We start from the raw sequence: 20,815 nt of genomic DNA, 5'->3' as shown, positions 1-20,815 counted from the left end.
CTACCTGATCTCCACAATGGATGTGGCCTCATTTAACACTGTGTATTGGTGAAAGTCCTGACTCTCTGCTATGCCTTCACTTGACGCCATCCCCACTGGGAGAGGGTGAGATCTGTTGTCACTGCCAGATGGAGTTGGAAATCTAGACTTCCAGTGTTGTCTGCATTGATACCATCAAGAAAGGTGCTCATTACCCACCAGTGAGGATGAAAATTCGTTTCCCTACTTGACCTGCTTACACACCACCCTAATGAGAGTCTTAGGATGATTTATGGTCTCACAAGGGTGGATGTCTAGGTTGTTCCCCACTTGACCATTGCAGGAGTGGGTAGGGCCAATTTTTTTCTGTGATGTTTTGCTGGAGTAAAGTAGCTACTGTCTATAAATTTTCTCTCTATATTACCTCTTCCTGCTTCTTTGTCTAGAGCGAGAAGCCTTTTCTTGGGACTCTTTTTGGGGGCTGAGCTTGGTGGTTGCAGACTCCTTCCATTCCAGGAAGAAAAAGAAAACCCAGGGAACTCACTGTTGTTCCTTGGGTCCTATCATCCCCAGTTAATTTGCTTTCTCATAGTCTGTCAGAGTATATTTACTTAAAATGTCCACAGTTTTTGTTTGTACTTATTAGTAGGAGGTATAGGAAAAAGTACTTCTTTCTACTCCAGCCTTCCCGAAAGAGAGGAGGCCTAGCCTTTGATTTCATTGTTTATGCTATTGTTTTTTTCTGTTTTATATTTCATTGATTTTTGCTCTGATCTTTATTTTTTACTCTTCTAGATTTGTAAGGTGCAAGGTGAAGTCACTGATTTGAGTTGTTTCTTTTCTGTTAAATAGGCATTTAGTGCTATAAATTTCCCTCTCAATTATTGCTTTAGGAGTTCCTGTCCTGGCTCAGCAGAAACGAATCTGACTAGTATCCATGAGGACGCAGGTCGATCCCTGCCCTTGCTCAGTGTTAGTTAAGGATCCAACATTGCCGTGAACTGTGGCGTAGGTCACAGATGCAGCTTGGATCTGGCATTGCTGTGGCTGTGGTGTAGGCTGGAAGGTACAGCTCTGATTCCGCCCCTAGCCTGGGAATTTACTTCCACATGCTGTGGTTGCAGTCCTAAAAAGACAATCAATCAATCAATAAACAAATATTACTTTTAACTGCCTTCCACGAATTTTGGTAAGTTTTATTCCTTTTCATTTATTTAAAAATACTCTCTAGGAGTTCCTGCTGTGGCGCAATGGGATCAGCAGAGCTGTCTCTGCAGCTCTAGGACCCAGGTTTCTTCCCTGGCCTGGCACAGTGGGTTGAAGGATCTAGCACTGCCGTAGCTGTGGCATAGGTCACAACTGCTGCTGGGCTCTTATCCCTGGCCCAGGAACTCCACATGCTGCAGGGCGGCCAAAAAAAGGAAAAACAGAGTTTGAGTCTTTTGAGTTCTTCTTTGACACATTGGTTATTTAGAAGTATATTTAGATTGTAAATACGGAGATTTTCCCGTGGATTTTTTTTCTGTCATCGATTTCTAAATTGGTTGCATTGTAGTCAGAGAATTCTTTTTATGACTTAAAGTCTTTTAAGAGTTGTTTCATGATCTGAATATGATTGATCTTGGTAAATGTTCCCTAGGTCCTTGATCAGAAAATTCTCCTAGTTTATGTTAGTGTTCTTTAAATGTCACTTAACATCAGTTTGGTTGATGATATTATTCTGGTTGGTATCTTCTTGATGAATTAAACTCTTTACTTTTATGAAATGAAGCGCTTTTTTTCCCTGATAATATTGTTGAATTTTAAATCTACTTTATATGATATTAATATTACCGTTTCAGCTTTCTTTGATTCTGTGGTATATAACTTGGCCTTTTTATTTGTCTGCTTTACAGATCTTTATTTCTGGTTTTAGGCAATTTGATCACAATACATTTTGGTTTACATTTCTTCATGTTTCTATTGCTTTGTGTTTATTTAAAGAGCGCTTTGTTCTAGGTGTTTATAATTTTCATCAAATATGGCAAATGATTGACATTATTTCTTCAAATATATTTTTTTGTATTTTCTCTCAGGCTTCAATTACAAGTGTATTTGGCTTCTTGAAGTTACCTCAGTTAATTTATGCTCTTTTAATTTTTTAAAAGTATTTTTTTCTCTGCTTCATTTTGGTTAGTAACTATTACTTGGTTTCATGTGCTATAAAGCTCATATAGTATATTTTTCATCTTAGACTTTGTAATTTGCATCTCTAGAAGTTCACTTTTTTTTATTCTTGGATGTTTCTACTGAACATGTTTAATGTGTCTAGCTTAAACATATTCATAATAATTGTTTGAAAGGACTTGTATACTAATTCTCTTTGTGTCCCTTCAAGATTGACATTTAAAATATGCCTAAAAATAATTTGGGACTTTATTCTATGACATGGTTAAGTTACTGGAAAAGAGTTTGTTGCTTTTGGGTCTTTTATGTTTTGTTTGGATGGACCAGAGCTAGGTTTAGTCTAGGTTAATTTTTCCTTCCATCTGAGGCATTACCCTTCTTAGTACTGTGATGCAGTATGAAGTAGTAGGTTTTCCATTCTGGCTTTTGAGGACAGCCGTTATTTGCATCCTTGTGTGAGTTCTGGGTGCTGTCACTTCTAAATATTTTGATAGTTCTTTCCCTGGCCTCAAATAGTTGTCTCCCATGCAAGCACTGATTAGTTACTCAACATATTCTAGGGCAACCCTCTGGAGATCTCTTCATTTCTCTCTCTCTCTCCAGCTTTCTACTCACTGCTGGTCTCCCTTGTGAACTCTAGCCACCTTGGCTTCCTTGGACTCCCAGCTTCATTTCCTCAACTTGGGGAGCCCACAGGCTCTGCCCTAGTTCCTTCTCCCTGGTCCACGGCTTGGAAACTCCCAAGGCAGTAAGCTGGGCAAATGTATGGCTTGTGTTGTTTGTTTCTTGTCTCCCAGGGATCACTGTCTTCGTTACTTGTTGTCAACAGTCCTCAGTATTGTTTCATACATTTTGTTAGGTTTTTATTATTTCGTGGAGAAGGCTAAATCTGGTCTTTTTCATTCCATCTTGACTGGAATTGGTGGTATTGCGCATTTTCATAATAACCAGAGATACTGAATTTTAATTTCCTTATTGACCATTCATGTTTCCTTTGTGAAGAGTTTGTTTAAAATTTTAGCTTTTTTCCTTCTTTCTTCCCTTATTTTTAAAATTTATTCTTTGTCTGCTTTCTCCTCTCTCTCTCTTTTTTTTTTGTTTTTTTTGTTTTTTTTGTTTTGCATTGCTGACAGTCCTTATGTGTCTTGGATACCAGTCCTTTGTTAGGTAAATGTTTTGTGAATACTTCCTTCAAGTCTGTGGTTTCCTGTTTATTTTCTTAACTGTTACCTTTTGATGAGCAGAAATATCTAAGTCTGATGAAGTCTAATTTATCAGTTTTTTCTTTTATAGTTATTGCTTACTCTGACACTTTTGCCTAACCCTGAAGTCATGAAGGTAATTTCTTTCATTTCCTCTAAAACTTTTTGTTTTTGCTTATTTATATTTAGGTCTGTCATGCATTTCAAATTAAGTTTTGTTTTTTACACATGGATCGATATCCAGTTGTTTCTGCAACATTTATTGAGAAGACTCTCCTTTCCTTACTGGATTGCTTTGATGAAACATCTCATGGCTGCAGTAATGGGGTCTATTTTAGAAATCTTTATTCTGTTCCATTGATCTTTTTGTCTGTTCTTATATCAATACCATACTGTTTTGATTATTTATAAATACAACTTTATAGAAAGTCTTTTGTTTTGGCTGTGCCCATGACATATTGATGCTCCTAGGCCAGGGATTGAATCCAAGGCACAGCAGTGACAACGCTGAATCCTTAATCACTAGGCCACCAGGGAACTCCTAGAAAGTCGTTTTTTGTTGCCTTTTTTTTTTTTTTTTTGTATTTTTTAGGGCTGCACTCACAGCATATAGAGGTTCCCAGGCTAGAGGTTGAATTGGAGCTGTAGCCACTGGCCTACGCCATAGTCACAGCAACTCCAGATTCAAGCCGTATCTACGACCTACACCAAAGCTCATGGCAATGCCAGATCCTTAACCCACTGAGAGAGGCCAGGGATCAAACCTGCATCCTCATGGATACTAATCAGATTCATCTCCTCAGAGTCAAGACAGTAACTCCTAGAAAGTCTTGAAATGAGATTTGCAAGTACTTCAATCTTTTTTATCTTTTTCAAGATTGCTTTGGAAGTCCTTAGATCTTAATAGTTTTTTCATTTTTCTAAAAGGCTGATGGATTATGATTGTAATTGCTTTGAATCTGTAGATCAATTTGAATAAAATTGGCATATTAACAATTCCTTTTCATTAGCATGATATATCTCCATTTATTTAGGTTGTCATTTTTTTTTTTTTTTTTTGGCCTCACCTATGGCATATGGCAGTTCACAGGCCAGGGATGAATCTGAGTTGCAGGTGCAGCCCATGCCATAGCTGGATCCTTAACCCACTGTGCTGGAATGTGGATCAAACTGGCGCTGCCACTGAGACAAGCCAAAAAATTAACCCACTGCGCCACTTGCAGGAACTCTTTGCACGTCCTTTTTTGTTTTAAAAATTATTAAAAAAATATATTTCATGTTATTTGATGTTATTGTAGGTGGTATTTTAAAGAACTCTGTTTCTAATTCTTATTATATGGAAATAGAATTGATTTTTGTTTACTGATTTGTGTCTTACAGCCTTTCTTAACTCACATTTAATCTGAGTTTTTTGTAGATAATTGATTTTTCTAAAAGTGATCATGTCATAAAACTTAATCTTTCTAATTTGTATTCGTTTTTTCTTCCCTTATTGCATGTACTTAAATCTAGATCCCATTTTTTGGGGAAAAGCATTCAGTTTTATACTATTAATTATAACATTTTATTTTATTTAAATTTCATTTTTTTAAGTTTTATTGAAGTATAGTTGATTTACAATATTGTGATGATTTCTGCTGTCCAACAAAGTTATACGCATACACATATCCATTTTTTTTTTCAGATTCTTTTCCCATATGAGTTATTACAGAATGTTGGGTAGAATTTCCTATGCTATATAGTGGGTCCCCGTTTACCATCCATTCCATGTGCAATAGTGTGCATATGCCAATCCCAAATCCCCAATCCATCCCTCTCCACTACCCGACCTGTCCTCTTTGGTAACCAAATAAGTTTGGTAAATTTGTTTTGAAAGTCAGTGAGTCTGTTTCTGTTTTGTAAATAAGTTCATTTGTATCTTTTTAGATTCCACATGTAAGTGATACCACATGATTATCTTTCTCTGTCTGACTTTACTTAGTGTAGGCTTTTTATTGATGACCACTGTCAGGTTGTTTTAAAATACAGGTAGTGACAACTATGTCTAGATACTCATATTGCAACAGAACAAAGGATGGGGGAAAAAATGTATGCACGTAAGAATAACTTGATCCCCGTGCTGTACAGCGGGAAAACAACAACAACAACAACAAAACAAAAAAAAAGGAAAAAAAATAAAATACAGGTAGTATTATTTCTTAAGTATGGCAGGGGTGGCTAACAGATAAGGAGAGGACGGACATTGAAAAGGTAATTTGTTCAACTCACAGATTCCCCAGAGAAGGGCACGTATACCAGGACATAGGAAAGCACACTGGGAAGCACCCTGGGCAGGATGGAGAGGTTGTCAAAGGGAAAAGTAAAGGCAAAAGCCTTTATATTGGTTTTTGTGGGAAGGAATAGTCAAGGAGTGGTAATCAGGTTTAGGATTGTCTACCTTGAATAATACCAGGAGCTCTGGCGCTTGGGGGCTGCCCCTAGTTGTCTGGTACTCGGCTTTGGGGTGCTTAGAGCAGAGGAATATAGTAGCCACTGTGAAATAGATAAAGATGGTTGGAGCTCTGGGCTGGTTGGTTTGCATATGAAAGCTAGCTTGAAGAGTTGTTTGCTATCTCCAGAAATTAGGTAGCCTTGGGGGAGGGCTCAGAAAGGCTCCAAAGTATCAAAAATATAGAATAGAAAGGTAGGATTAACAGGTTGAGTGAGGTCTTTTCTGTGCCTAGTTTAGTGATAGCTTATGGCATGAATGGATGGATGTTGAGTTTTGTCAGATGCTTTTTCTGTGTTTATTGAGATGATTATATGCTGTTTTTACAAAATTAATATGGTGAATTTCATTGTTTTATTTTCACCTGTTATATCAACCTTGTATTCCTGGGATAAACTTCACTTGATCCTGGTGTATTATCCTTTTTTATATTGCTGAATTTAAATGGCTAATTTTTTATTAAGTATTTTTAAATCTGTGTGTTTGAGAGATGTTAGTCTGTAATTTTTTTTTTTTTTTAGTTTTCAGATTTTGGTGGTTTTGGTATATTCGTTAGTGTAATTTGTGCTGAACTTAGTGATTTCAGAGGTAGTCTCTATTTTCTTGAAGTGTTTGTGTGAGATTGATGCAGTTTCTTCATTGTTGTTTGATAGAATTTACTAGTGAAAAAAATCTGAGCCTAGAGTTTTATTTGGGGGAGGGATTTTGGTAATGAACTCAACTTAAAGGGCTTTTCAGATTTTGTTTTGTCTTGTCAATTTTGGTAATTTATATATATATATATTTTTTCCTTTTCCAGGGCTGCTCCCGCGGCATATGGAGGTTCCCAGGCTAGGGGTTGAATCGGAGCTGTAGCCGCCAGCCTACGCCAGAGCCACAGCAACGCGGGATCTGAGCCACGTCTGCAACCTACAGCACAGCTCAGGGCAGGGCCGGATCCTTAACCCACTGAGCAAGGCCAGGGACCGAACCCGCAACCTCATGGTTCCTAGTCAGATTCGTTAACCACTGCGCCACAACGGGAACTCCAAGTAATTTGTATTTTTTGAGGGATCTTTCCATTTCATCTCAGTTGTTGAATTGGTTAGCATAAAGTTAATTGGTTAGCATACAGTTTGGCTGTGTTCTGTGGTGTGTAGAAGTTCCTAGGCTAGAGGTCAAATCTGTACCACAGAGACTCAAGCCCCTGCAGTAACAACACCTGCTGTGCCACAAGAGAACTTTGTAATCTTTTGTATTTTTAATATTTGTGGGTCCTATTGTGATAATTCTTCCTTTATTGCTGATATTGGTAATTTTTTTTTTTTTTTGCTATTTCTTTGGGCCGCTCCCGCGGCATATGGAGGTTCCCAGGCTAGGGGTCGAATCGGAGCTGTAGCCACCGGCCTACGCCAGAGCCACAGCAGCGCAGGATCCGAGCCGCGTCTGCGACCTACACCACAGCTCACGGCAACGCCGGATCGTTAACCCACTGAGTAAGGCCAGGGACCGAACCCGCAACCTCATGGTTCCTAGTCGGATTCGTTAACCACTGCACCACGACGGGAACTCCCTGATATTGGTAATTTTTATGCATGTGTTTTAACTCAGTCTAGCTTAGAGGTTTATCAACTTTGTTGATCTTTCCAGAGGACTAGCTTTGATTTCAATTTTCCTTACTGTTTCTTTTCTATTTAATATTTCCTACTCTTATCATTACTATTTCCTTTCTTCTCACTTTGGGTGTATTTTGCACTTATGTACATTCTTTAGATGAAATCGTAGGTCATTAATTTTATAGCTTTTTTCCCTAATGTGGTCAGGGAGCATACTTCATATGATTTCATTTCTTTTAAATTCATCGTGTCTTGTTTTGTGGCCTAGTAGTTAGTCTTCTGTGGTAAATATACCATGTTCACCTGAAAAGAATGTGTATGGTGGTTTCAGTCTTGCTTAGATTATCCATGTTTTTATTATTTTGGGGGGGGAGGCGAGTCTAATTTTGTCAGTTATTGAGACGGAGATGTCATCCCTTTACTTGGGATGGTTTTTGCTCTATGTATTTTGAAGCATTTATTATTAGGTACACGTTTATGATTATTATGTCTTCATTGTTTCACACTTATCACTGTAAAATGTCCTGCTTTATCTTCACTAATTTTCTTTTTTGTCTTTTTGCCTTTTCTAGGGCCATGCCTGTGGCATATGGAGGTTCTCAGACTAGGGGGTCTAATCGGAGCTGTAGCTGCTGGCCTACACCACAGCCACAGCTACTTGGGATCCGAGCCGCGTCTGAGACCCACACTCCAGCTCACGGCAATGCCGGATCCTTAACCCACTGAGCAAGGCCAGGGATTGAACCCGCAACCTCATGGTTCCTAGTTGGATTCGTTAACCACTGAGCCACGACGGGAACTCCAAGAGCATGTCTCTTAAAGATGCTGTATAATTGGGTTTTACTTTTATATCTGTGTCAGCAGACTCTATCTTTTAACTAATCTCTTAAGATTAGTCTCGTCACTGTTTTTTCTTTGGATGGGCCCACAAAATGTGGAATTTCCTGGGCCCTGGATTGAACCCATTCTATAGCAGTGACCCAGGCCGCTGCAGTGACAACACCGTATCCTTACCCTGCTGCAATCTAAGGGAACTCCCATTTTCTTCATGTTTAATGTAATTGTATGATTGAGTTTACGTCTGCCATTTAATTAGTTTATTTTATGTGTATAATTAATTGATTTCTTTACCCCCAAAGACTTGGCTTTTTTTTTTTAACTTATTTTTTTTGGCAGCACCTGCAATATGGAAAAGTTCCAGGGTCAGGGATTGAACTTGAGCCACAGCAATAACAAGGCTGTCTGAGCCACCAAGGAACTCCTACATCTATACCATTTTATTATTCAGTTATTTTCTTTTTGTCTCATCTTATTTTGTTCTTTTTAACATTTTTGAAGATTACTTTTTTTCCCCTCCCTGGCTGTGGTATGCAGTGGTTTGATGTGGGATGTCAGTTTCCAGACCAAGGATTGAACCCAGGCTGCAGCAGTGAAGGTGATGAATTTTAAACATTAGAACCACTAGGGAGCTCCTGAAAATTTCTAAAATAAATACATAAGTAAGAACTTTGGGAGTTCCCTGGTTAGGATTTGGCACTGGTTAGGATTTGGCACTTTCACTGCTGTAGCCTGGGTTCAATCCCTGGTCTGGGAACTGAGATCCCACATTAAGCCACCACAAGCTGCAGCCAAAAAAAAGAAAAAAAATAGACTGATATTCAGATCCTTGGCCCAGTTTTTAATTAAGATCTATATATCTTTTTATTATTGAGTTGTGAAACTCTGTGTGTATATTTTGGGTATAAGTCCCTTATCTTTGTAAATTGTATGTATTTCTTCTATTCTGTGGGGTTTTTTTACTTGACAATATCATTTGCAGGACAAAAGTTTTAAGGTGTGGAAAATTCCAATTTATCTATTATTTCTCCTTTTGACTCTGCTTTCGGTTTCATGTCTAAGAAACCATTATTCAACCTTAAGTCATGAAGAATTTACTCTGGTTTCATTCTAATAATTTTATAGGGAGTTCCTGTCATGGCTCAGCAGAAGCAAATCTGACTAGTATCCATGAGGATGCAGGTTTGATCCCTGCTCTTCCTTAGTGAGTTAATGATCTGGCATTTCCTTGAGCTGTGGTGTAGGTCACAGATGTGGCTTGGATCCCACGTTGCTGTGGCTCTGGTGTAGGCTGGCGGCTATAACTCTGACTCAATCCCTAGCCTGGGAATCTCCATATGCCACGGGTATAGCCCTAAAAAGAGAAAAAGAAAAAGAATTTTATAGTGTTAAGTGCTTATATTTAAATATATGATCCATTTTGAGTTACTTTTATGTATCATGTGAATATATAAAGAAGAATTTTTAGTATATCATTTTTTTGAGACAAAGGCTGATCTTTATTATATAAGATGCACAAAATGAATTTCATGCAAATTAGAAACTTAAATGTAGAAGTCAAAATTTAAAAAATTTTCTAAAATAATATAAAATGTCTTTGTGATCTCAGTTTAAGAAAATATTTCTTTAACCAGCTTTTTTTTTGAAATCTTTACATTTTTTATTTTACTTATTTATTTTTTATTTTTTTATTACTCAAATGAATTTATCACATCTGTAGTTGTATAATGATCATAACAATCTGATTTCCCAGGATTTCCATCCCGTAGCCCAAGCACATCCCCGACCACCCAAACTGTCTCCTCTGGAGACCATAAGTTTTTCAATGTCTGTGAGTCAGTATCTGTTCTGCAAAGTTCACTCTGTCCTTTTTTCAGATTCCACATGTCAGTGAAAGCATTTGATGTTGGCGTCTCACTGTCTGACTGACTTCACTTAGCATGATAGTTTCTAGGGCCATCCATGTTGCTGCAAATGCTGTTATTTCTTTCCTTTTAATGGCTGAGTAATATTCCATTGCGTATCTGTATCACATCTTCTTGATCCACTCCTCTGTCAACGGACATTTAGGTTGTTTCCACGTCTTGGCTATTGAAAATAGTGCTGCAATGAACATCGAGTACATGTGTCTTTTTTGTGTCATGGTTTTCTCTGGGTAGATGCCCAGGAGTGGGATTTCTGGATCAAATGGGAGTTCTGTGTTTAGTTTTCTGAGGACTCTCCATACTGTTTTCCACAGTGGTTGCACCACTTTACAATCCCACCAACAGTGTCATAGGGTTCCTTTTTCTCCACACCCTCTCCAGCACTTATTGTTTGTAGACTTTTGGATGATGGCCATTCTGGCTGGTGTAAGCTGGTACCTCATAGTGGTTTTGATTTGCATTTCTCTAATAATGAGTGATGTTGAACATGTTTTCATGTGTTTTTTGGCCATGCGTATGTGTTCTTTGGAGAACTGTCTGTTTAGATCTTCTGCCCATTTTTTGATGGGTTTGTTTGTTTTTTTGATACGGAGCTGCAGAAGGTGTTTATAAATTTTGGTGATTAATTTCTTGTCAGTTGCTTCACTTGCAAAGATTTTCTCCCATTCTGTGGGCTGTCATTTGGTTTTGTTTAGGGTTTCCTTTGCTGTGCAGAAACTTTTCAGTTTGATTATGGGTTCCTCTAAGAGTTTTATAGTAATTTGTTCTTATATCTAGGTCTTTGATCCATTTTGAGATTATTTTTGTGTATGGTGTTAGGGAGTGTTCTAATTTCCTTCTTTTCCATGTGGCTGTCCAGTTTTCCCAGCACCACGTATTGAACAGGCTGTCGTTTCTCCATTGTATATTCTTGCCTCCTTTGTCATGGATTAGTTGGCTGGAGATGCGTGGGTTTAATTCTGGGCTTTCTATAGTGTTCCACTGATCTATATTTCTGTCTTTGTGCCAGTACCATGCAGTTTTGATAATTGTTGCTTTGTAGTATAGTCTTAAGTCCGGGAGCCTGATTCCTCCAGCTCCTTTTTTTTTTTTTTCAGGATGTCTTTGGCTCTTCTGGGTCTTTAGTGCTTCCAAACAAAAGACCCAGAGTAGTATATCATTTTTATAAAACTTTGTTTGCATTGGTTTCTTAGTGTTCCTTTAGTGATTTCAATATATTTCCTTACATTTTTGCAGTCTACTTATTTAGTGTACCCACTTATATAATTGATATTGTATCACTTCTTTTTTAATAAGATTTTAATTTTTTCCATTATAGTTGATTTACAATGTTCTGTCAATTTCTGCTGTACAACAAAGTGACCCAGTCATTCATATATACATATTCTTTTTCTCACATTATATTGTATCACTTCTTGTTAAGTGTAGAAATCTTGAAATGATAGGTTCTTTTACATCACCTCTGTCTGTTGTCACATATGCTGTTGTCATATATTTTAGATTTACATATATTATAAATTCCAAAATTCAGTGTCACAGTTTTTGTTTTCAATAATTATATATATATATATATTTGTCTTTTCTAGGGCCGCAGCTGCAGCATATGGAGGTTCCCTGGCTAGGGGTCCATTTGGAGCTATTGCTGCCAGCCTACGCCAGAGCCACAGCAACTGGGGATCTGAGCTGTGTCTGCGACCTACACCACAGCTTACTGTAACGCCAGATCCTTAACCCCCTGAGTGAGGCCCGGGATCAAACCCGCAACCTCATGGTTCCTAGTCCGATTCATTTCTGCTGCACCACGACGGGAACTCCAATTTCACCTTCATTTTGAGGATAAATTAAATATAGTATCCTGGACTGACAGTAGCACTTTAAAGATGTTTGTTTTACTCTTTTGGCTTCCATAGTTTATGATGAGTAATTAACTGTTTATTCAGTCACTGTTTCCCTGTATTTGATGTGTCATTTTCTCTTGGCTGCTTCAAGACATTTCTTTGTTTGCTTGTTAGAATTCACTGAGTTTTTTTTTTTTTTTTTTTGGTGGTTTTTTTCGGGCCATGCCCCATGGCATGTAGAAGTTCCTGGGCCAGGGATTGAACCTGCACTACAGAGCCATGCATGAACTCACCAAGCTTGTTCTTTTTATTTTTTGTTTTTTTTTGGGCCACACCCTCAAAATATGGAAGTTCCCAGGCTAGTGGTCCAATTACAGCTATTGCTGCTGGCAGAAGCCACAGTCAGAGAAACGCCAGATCTGAGCTGCATCTGCGACCTAAACCATAGTTCACAGCAACACTGGATCCTTAACCTACTGAATGAGGCCAGGGATTGAGCCCGTGTCCTCATGGCTACTAGTTTGGTTCGTTACCACTGAACCATACCAGGAACTCCCCCAAGCTTCTTAAATCCATAAATTTGTCTTAAAATAGAGGAAATTTTCATTATTTGTTCAAAATTTTCTTTCCTGCCATATTCTCATATTCATATTCCTTCCTTCCCTTCCTCTTCCAGTCCTTTAGTCATACATTTTAGACTTCTTGATAATCTTCAGAATGTCGTTGAACCTCTCTCTTCATTTTTTTGACTGTTTTCTCTTTTTCAGATTAGATCCTATGTTTTTTTTTTTTTTTTGTCTTTTTGCCATTTCTTCGGCTGCTCCTTTGGCATATGGAGGTTCCCAGGCTAGGGGCCTATGCCAGAGCCACAGCAACACGGTATCCGAGCTGCTTCTGCAACCTACACCACAGCTCAAGGCAACGCTGGATCCTTAACCCACTGAGCAAGGCCAGAGGTCGAACCCACAACCTCATGGTTCCTAGTCAGATTTGTTAACCACTGAGCCATGACGGGGAACTCCTAGATCCTATCTATTGATACAGCTTTAAGCTCACTGACTTTTTCCTTTGTCGTCTTGATTCTGTGGTTAAGCCCACCTAATGAATTTTTCACTTCGTGTGTTATTATTTTTTGGCTATACCTGCATCATGCAGAAGTTTCTGGCCAGGGATTGAACCTGCACCACAGCAGCAACCCAAGCCACAACGGTGACAACACTGGATTCTTAACCTGCTAGGCCATCAGGGAATTCCTATGTATTATATTTTTAACTTCTAACATTTTTATTTAGTTATTTTCAATAGTTTCTTTTCTTGTGTTGAGATATCCTATTTCATTTACATTACATACATTTTCATTTATCTCCTTGGATTCGGTATAATAACTATTTTAAGGCCTAACTCCAGTGTCTAGGTCATTTTGGAGTTGATTTTCATTGATTATCTTTTATTTTGAGTATGATTAACAATTTTCTGCTTCTTCATAGATCAGGTAATTTGGGTTATTTCCTAGACATTGTGAATGTTTTATGTGGAAAGTCTGGTTTCTGTTATATTATTTTTTTTTTTTCATTTATAATGATTTTTATTTTTTTCATTAAAGCTGGTTTACAGTGTTCTGTCAATTTTCTACTGTACAACAAGGTGATTCAGTTACACATACATGTATACATTCTTTTTTCTTACATTATCATGCTCCATCATAAATGACTAGACATAGTTCCCAGTGCTGTACAGCAGGATCTCATTTCTTATCCATTCCAAAGGCAATAGTTTGCATGGTTTCTGTTATATTCTTTTGAAGAAATTGATGCTGTTTTTATTAGGCAGTTAATTTGGTTGAACTCAAGCTACCTATTACGTATTTTGAGCAGTTATTTAAATCTCATTTTATTTCTTTTCTTTCTTAACTGGGCATGGAAAGGTCGATCCAAGGTCACTGAGAGATATGGGCAGATTCTATACATAGAAATTTAGGGGTTCCCCACTCTGGTTCTCCCCCCATTTGGATTCAGACTTCACTTTCCTGTTTGTTCTGAAGTTTATCTTTTGGTTCTTAAGTATTAAGACTGCAGGAGCCATTATGGACTGACTATGGCTTGTCTTCAGGCTAGAAGTCCTAGAGAAGGAGAGACTCTTTTTGTGCTAGTCACTTTCAAGTTTTGACTGCTGATGGGAAACTAGAATCTAGGTGCTTACTCTGTGTCAAAGTTTGTCTTTCATAAGCTTATTTAGTCATTTTAGAAGTAGAAATTCACTCTATCATGGATTTTAAAATGGGCAATGGCGTTCCCTTGTCTAGTGGTTAGGATTTGGCGCTTTTCACCACTGTGGCCCAGTTTCAGTCGCTGTTCTGAGAACCAAGATTAAGCTCATGAGGTCTGAGGTCAAAAAAAAATTGTCTTTGGTGTGGTGTTTCAATTCATTGCAGCTATTATCTCTATTAGCATTAAGTGATTTCATCTTTGGCCTTCAGGAACCTCTTTAGATTGGTCCATAAGTCCGTTCGACATGACTAAAGCAGTCTTTAGCTATTTGATAGTTTCCTTGATCTAGACTTGAAATCAACCACTTCTTTCAGGAGCCCCTGGTTCCTTTGAGAAGTGCTGTGCAGAGAACCCAGCCTGAGTGCTAGTGGTGCTTATTTCTACTGATAGTCATGAGTCCTTCTAAAATACAAGAAAAAATAGGTTAATTTAGGTGTATTTTTATCTTTTGCTTAAAAGAAGAAGAGATAACAATGGTAAGTGTTTTATCCTACAGGTATTTTTTCATGCCATAGACACATCTTTTATATGATATGAGGAAGGTCAAACTTAAAAATTTGAATTTACCCTTCTTATTATAGCCTCTTTTTTCAGTTATTATATTGTTGTGTTTTGTAATATAATAGTATTCACAGGCTGGGGAAGCCAGTATAGCTGAATGGATTGTTACATAGCCACAGTCTCCTAAAGGTCATTATTTTGAGTGAACTTGATTTAGTGAGGTATAGTTTTATACTTTGGAAAAAGAATCTAATATAAGCTAGAAAATGTATTTGAAAATTAATGCCTATGTTATTAGGACAGAAAGTAGTTTCGTGTTTTCTTAAAATAGTACATGAGGTAGAGAAGAGAATCACTTTGTCTAACTTCTACTTTTTTGGACTATTTCACTTAAAGGGTTTCTTTTTTCTTATTAAAACTTAAGATCTTGGAATCCAAAAAACAAACGAATATATGTAACAAAACAGAAACAGACTCAGAGATAGAACAATTAAGTGTTTACTAGGGGAGAAGAAAGGGAGAAAGGTTAAGATGGGAATATGGGATTAAGAGATAACAAACTATTATGTATAAAATGGAAATAAAAAGGCAGTAAGATCTGTAATATGTGGGTTTTTTTTGTTTTTTTGTTTTTTGTCTTTTTGCCTTTTCTTGGGCCGCTCCGGCGGCATATGGAGGTTCCCAGGCTAGGGGTCGAGTCAGAGCTGTAGCCTCCGGCCTACACCAGAGCCACAGCAACTCGGGATCTGAGCCGCGTCTGCAACCTACACCACAGCTCACGGCAATACCAGATCGTTAACCCACTGAGCAAGGGCAGGGACCGAACCCACAACCTCATGGTTCCTAGTCAGATTCGTTAACCACTGCACCACGAGGGAACTCCCAATATGTGGGGTTTTGTTGTTGTTCTCCTTATTATTTGTGTACCCTTTGCAGGATTTTCTTTCTCTCTCTCTCTCTCTCTTTTTTTTTTTTGGCTGCGCCTGGGGCTTACTGAAGTTTCTGGGCCAGGGATTGAATCTGTGCTGCAGCAGGAACAACGCTGACTCCTTAACTGCTAGGCCAGTAGGGAAGTCCTACTTGTGCCCTTTCTTTTGGGGGGGTCGTACCTGCAGCATGTGGAAGTTCTCAGGCTAGGGACCGAACTCATGCCACAGCAGTGATCTAAGCTGCTGTGGTGATGAAGCCAGATCCTTAACCTGCTGTGCCGCAAGAAGACTCCCTCCTACTTGTACCTTTTAATAATATCTTACACTCACCAAATAAGAATGCATCTGTGGAATTCTAATAGTAACGAGTATAGCTGCAGTCTGCCCTTTTCTGGTTGGATTGCTTTACTGTAGGGTCTCCTGTCTCTGTTGTCCAAAACCTGGTCTTTTTTTCTTGAGCTTAAGGTACAGCTTTCTAACTATAACTTACCGTTTTTTCTTTTCCTATAATCATTTTTTCTCTCAAGTCTCTTACATATCTATATTTACCTTTGAGAAGACATAGTTGGAGTTTCCGTCGTGGCTCAGTGGTTGACAAATCTGACTAGGAACCATGAGGTTGCGGGTTCGATCCCTGGCCTTGCTCAGTGGGTTAAGGATGCGGCATTGCCGTGAGCTGTGGCGTAGGTCGCAGATGCGACTTGGATCCTGTGTTGCTGTGGCCGGCAGCTACAGCTCCGATTCGACCCCTAACCTGGGAACCTCCATGTGCCGTGGGAGCGGCCCAAGAAAATGGCAAAAAGAAAAAAAGAAAAGAAAAAAAAAAGAGAAGACGTAGTATTTTATTTTATTTATTTACTTATTTATTTTTGTCTTTTTGCCATTTCTTGGGCCTCTCCTGTGGCATATGGGAGTTCCCAGGCTAGGGGTCTAATTGGAGCTGTAGCCACCGGCCTACACCACAGCCACAGCAACTCGGGATCCAAGCGGCGTCCGCGACCTACACCACAGCTCATGGCAATGCCGGATCCTTAACCCATTGAGCAAGGGCAGGGATCGAACCTGCAACCTCATGGTTCCTAGTCAGATTCATTAACCACTGCGCCATCGCGGGAACTCCAGAAGACATAGTATTTTACTTAGCACATAGTTTTCTTTTAGAATTTTCTTCTGTGCATTTTTTTTTTTTTTTTCTTTGTACTGGGCCTATGGCATGTGGAAGTTCAGGCCAGGCGTCAAATCTGCCCCACAGCAGCAGCCCAAGTCTGTAGTGACAACCGCCTCTGCTACAAGAGAACTTTTCTGCATTTTTAAACTCATTTTAAATCTTTTAAAATACATCATTAGTTCCCTCATTGTTATACAGTTAGACTTTTAATACAATTTTTATTATAAACAGCCATGTAAGATATTTTTGTACACGTATTCTTGCATGTCATGAAAGTATATGAGTGATATAAAGATGACAAATAGTACTTATTAAATATCATTTCTATCATATTTCCTTTGACTCTCTAGAAGTGAAATACCATTTCTGTCATATTTCCTTTGGCTCTCCATTTCTGTCGTATTTCCTTTGAATCATATTGCTAAATGGCTCTCTAAAGGAATTAGATTATAATGCCATTATTGGTATATGAAGGTATTCACTGCACTCTGAACATTAGGGATTATTTTTTTTAAGACAAGCTTTACTAACATAGTGGGCAAAAATGCCTTTTCTTTATGATTTTTATATTGATTTTTTTTGGATATGAGTAAGGCTAAATTCTCATAAATTGCTGCATATACTTCTCTTTAAATTGAAGTACAGTTAACTTACAATATTGTGTTTAAAGTGTATAACAAAATAATTCACCTATATGTGTGTATGTGTATTTACGAAGTCTTTTTGTGTGTGTGTGCCTTTTCTAGGGCTGCACTTGCAGCATATGGAGGTTGCCAGGCTAGGGGTCTAATTGGAGCTGTAGCTGCTGGCCTACGCCAGAGACCAGCAACATGGGATCCAAGCTGTGTCTGCGACCTATTACCACAGCTCAGGGCAACGCCGGATCCTTAACCCACTGAGTGAGGCCAGGGATCGAACCCGAAATCTCATGGTTCCTTGTCAGATTCATTAACCACTGAACTACAATGGAAACTCCTGTCTACCCATTCTTAATGTAACACTTTGCAGCTATTAACCCTAAACTCCCAGTCCATCCCACTCCCTCCCTCTCTCCCTTGGCAGCCATAAGTCTGCTGTGCATGTCTGTGAGTCTGTTTCTGTTCTGTAAATAGGTTCATCCGTGCCATAGTTTAGATTCCACATATTAGTGATATCACGATATCTATGTTTCTCTTTCTGACTTAGTATGCGAATCTCTAGTTCCATCCATGATGCTGCAAATGGCATGATTTTGTTCATTTTATGGCTGAGTAGTATTCCATTGTGTATATGTGCCACCTCTTCTTAATCCACTCATCTGTCAGTGGACATTTAGATTGTTTCCATGTCTTGGCCTATTGTGAATAGTGCTGCATTGAACACAGGGGTGCATGTATCTTTTTTTTTTTTTTTTGTCTTTTTGCCATTTCTAGGGCCTCTCCCGTGGCATATGGAGGTTCCCAGGCTAGGGGTCTAATCAGAGCTGTAGCCGCTGGCCTACGCCAGGGCCACAGCAACTTGGGATCCGAGCCGTGTCTGCAACCTACATCATAGCTCAGGGCACGCCGGATCGTTAACCCACTGAGCAAGGGCAGGGATCAAACCTGAAACCTCATGGTTCCTGGTGGATTCGTTAACTGCTGAGCCACGATAGGAACTCCTTTGGTTTTTTTTTTTTTTTTTTTTGATGCATATATCTTTTTGAATGAAGGTTATGTGTCGTGTCGGTATATGCCCAGGAATGGGACTGTTGGATCATATGGTATTTCTATATTTAGTTTTCTGAAAAACCTCCATACTGTTTTCCATAGTAGTTGTACCAACTAATATTCCCACAAACAGTGCAGAAGGGTTCTTTTTCTGCCACCTTTTCCAGCATTTGTTATTTGTAGTTTTTTATTGATGGCCATTCTGACTAGGTGACTGTACCAATTTACATTCCTATCAGAGGTGTAGGAGAATTCCTTTTTCCTCCACACCCTCTCCAGCATTTATTATTTTTGGATTTTTTTTTTCCCTTCTGCTGCCCCTGAAGCAAGGGGCAATTCCTGGCCAAGCTGGAGCTGTGTCCTACACTATAGCTACAGCAATGCTGGATCCTTAACCCAATACACTGGGGATCAAACTATTGCTTCCACAGAAACAAGCCGGGTCATTAACCCACTGTGCCACAGCAGGAACTCCTATTTATAGACTTTTTGATGATTGTCACTCTGGTATAAGGTGATACCTCATTGTAGTTGTTTTTTTTTTTTTTGTTTGTTTGTTTTAGGGCCCCATTTGTGGCATATGAAAGTTCCCAGGCTAGGGGCTGAATCAGAGCTGAAGCTGTCAGCCTATACCACAGCCATGGCAACTCAGGATCCGAGCCACATCTATGACTTATACCACACCTCATGGCAACGCCAGATCCCCAACCCACTGAGCGAGGCCAGGGATCAAACCTGCATGCTCATGGATACTAGTCAGATTCCTTTCCACTGTGCCACAAGGGAACTCCTTATTGTAGTGATATTGAGCATCTTTTCATGTGCCTGTTGGCTGTTTGCATTTTCTTTTTGGAAAAATATTTGCTCAGGAGTTCCCCCTATCTTAGGTCACTGCAGAGGTACAAAGTTTGATCACTGTGGGTTAAAGGAACCGGCACTGTCACAGATGAGGTTCGTATTCAGCCCCTGGCCCTGGAACTTCAGTTTGCCGCAGGTGAGGCCATGGGGGAAAAAAGGTCCTGTCCATTTTTTAATCAGATTGTTTGATTGACTGATTAATTGGCATCACCCACAGCGTGCAGAAGTTCCCAGGCCAGGGATCGAAGTGCCCCACAGCAGAAACTCAAGCCCCGCTGCTGTGACAACAGGCGATCCTTAACCTACTACACCTCAAGGGAACTCTGGGTTGTTTGTGTTTTTGATGTTCATTTGTATGAGCCGTTTATATATGTTAGATATTAAGCCCCCATTGATCATATCATTCGCAAATATTTTCTCCTATTCCATAGATTGTCTTTTCATTTTGTCCATGGTTTCCTTTCTGTGCAAAAGCTTTTGAATTTGATTAGGTCTCATTTATTTATTTTTGCTTTTGTTTCTGTTACTCTAGGAGATGGATAAAAAAAAGTATCAATGCGGTTTATGTCAGATGGTGTTCTGCCTATGTTTCCCTTTAGGAATTTTATATTATCCAGTCTTACATTTAGGTCTTTAATCCACTTTTAGTTTATTTTTGTGTATAGTGTTAGAGGATGTTGTAATTTCATTCTTTTACATGTAGCGGTCCAGTTTTCTCAGCACCATTTATTGAAGAGACTGCCATTTTCCCATTGTGTGTGTATGTTTGTAGTTTTTTTTTTTTTTTTTGACAGATCCTGCCTCAGGTTTACTTTTAAAACCCCATGCTGTCTACCAGCCCCATGTAGACAGCAGCCCAGGCCTGATACTAGTCATTCTTTTCTTACATTGGTAGATAAAAGCCCTTACTCTACAGCCTTTGTGGGGGCCTAGCACCTTTGGGAGCCTGAGCTGGCTATACCTTCATCTGCATCCTTTGGCTGGCAGAGCCTGAGACCCTTGGTGATATGAGCATGAGCACATTCCCCAAGCTTGGGGTGAGCAGTATAGGCAGATTGAGCTTGCATCTGCCACCCTTTGGAATCTTGGACTTGACCTCCTTGGCCTTTACAGGAGCCTTAATAGTCTCAGCACATGCACTCATGGCCTTAGTGTTGTTGGCCGGCTGCTTCTTCTTCTTTTTTTTTTTTTTTTTAATTTTTAGGGCCACACAAAGACATGTGGAAATTCCCAGGCTAGTGGTCACATGGAAGCTGAAGCTGCCAGTCTATGCCATAGCCACAGCCACAGTGATGTGGAATCTGAGACACATCTGTGACATACAACGCAGCTCATGCCAACTCTGAGTCCTTAACCCACTGAGCAGGGCCAGGG

General features: G+C 39.1%; 1 protein-coding gene across 12 annotated transcripts in view; it reads left to right on the top strand.

Moving 5' to 3' along the window:
• The window catches only part of MLLT10 (MLLT10 histone lysine methyltransferase DOT1L cofactor), a 243,661-nt gene that overhangs the window by 42,506 nt on the left and 180,340 nt on the right, over window positions 1–20,815 (top strand). The gene's annotated exons all lie outside the window — the stretch shown is intronic.

The sequence above is a fragment of the Phacochoerus africanus genome, chromosome 12 (genome assembly GCF_016906955.1).
Source record: "Phacochoerus africanus isolate WHEZ1 chromosome 12, ROS_Pafr_v1, whole genome shotgun sequence".
NCBI lineage: Eukaryota > Metazoa > Chordata > Mammalia > Artiodactyla > Suidae > Phacochoerus > Phacochoerus africanus.
Note: the sequence above shows the minus strand (reverse complement) of the source record. Positions and strands in the feature narration are given on the sequence as shown.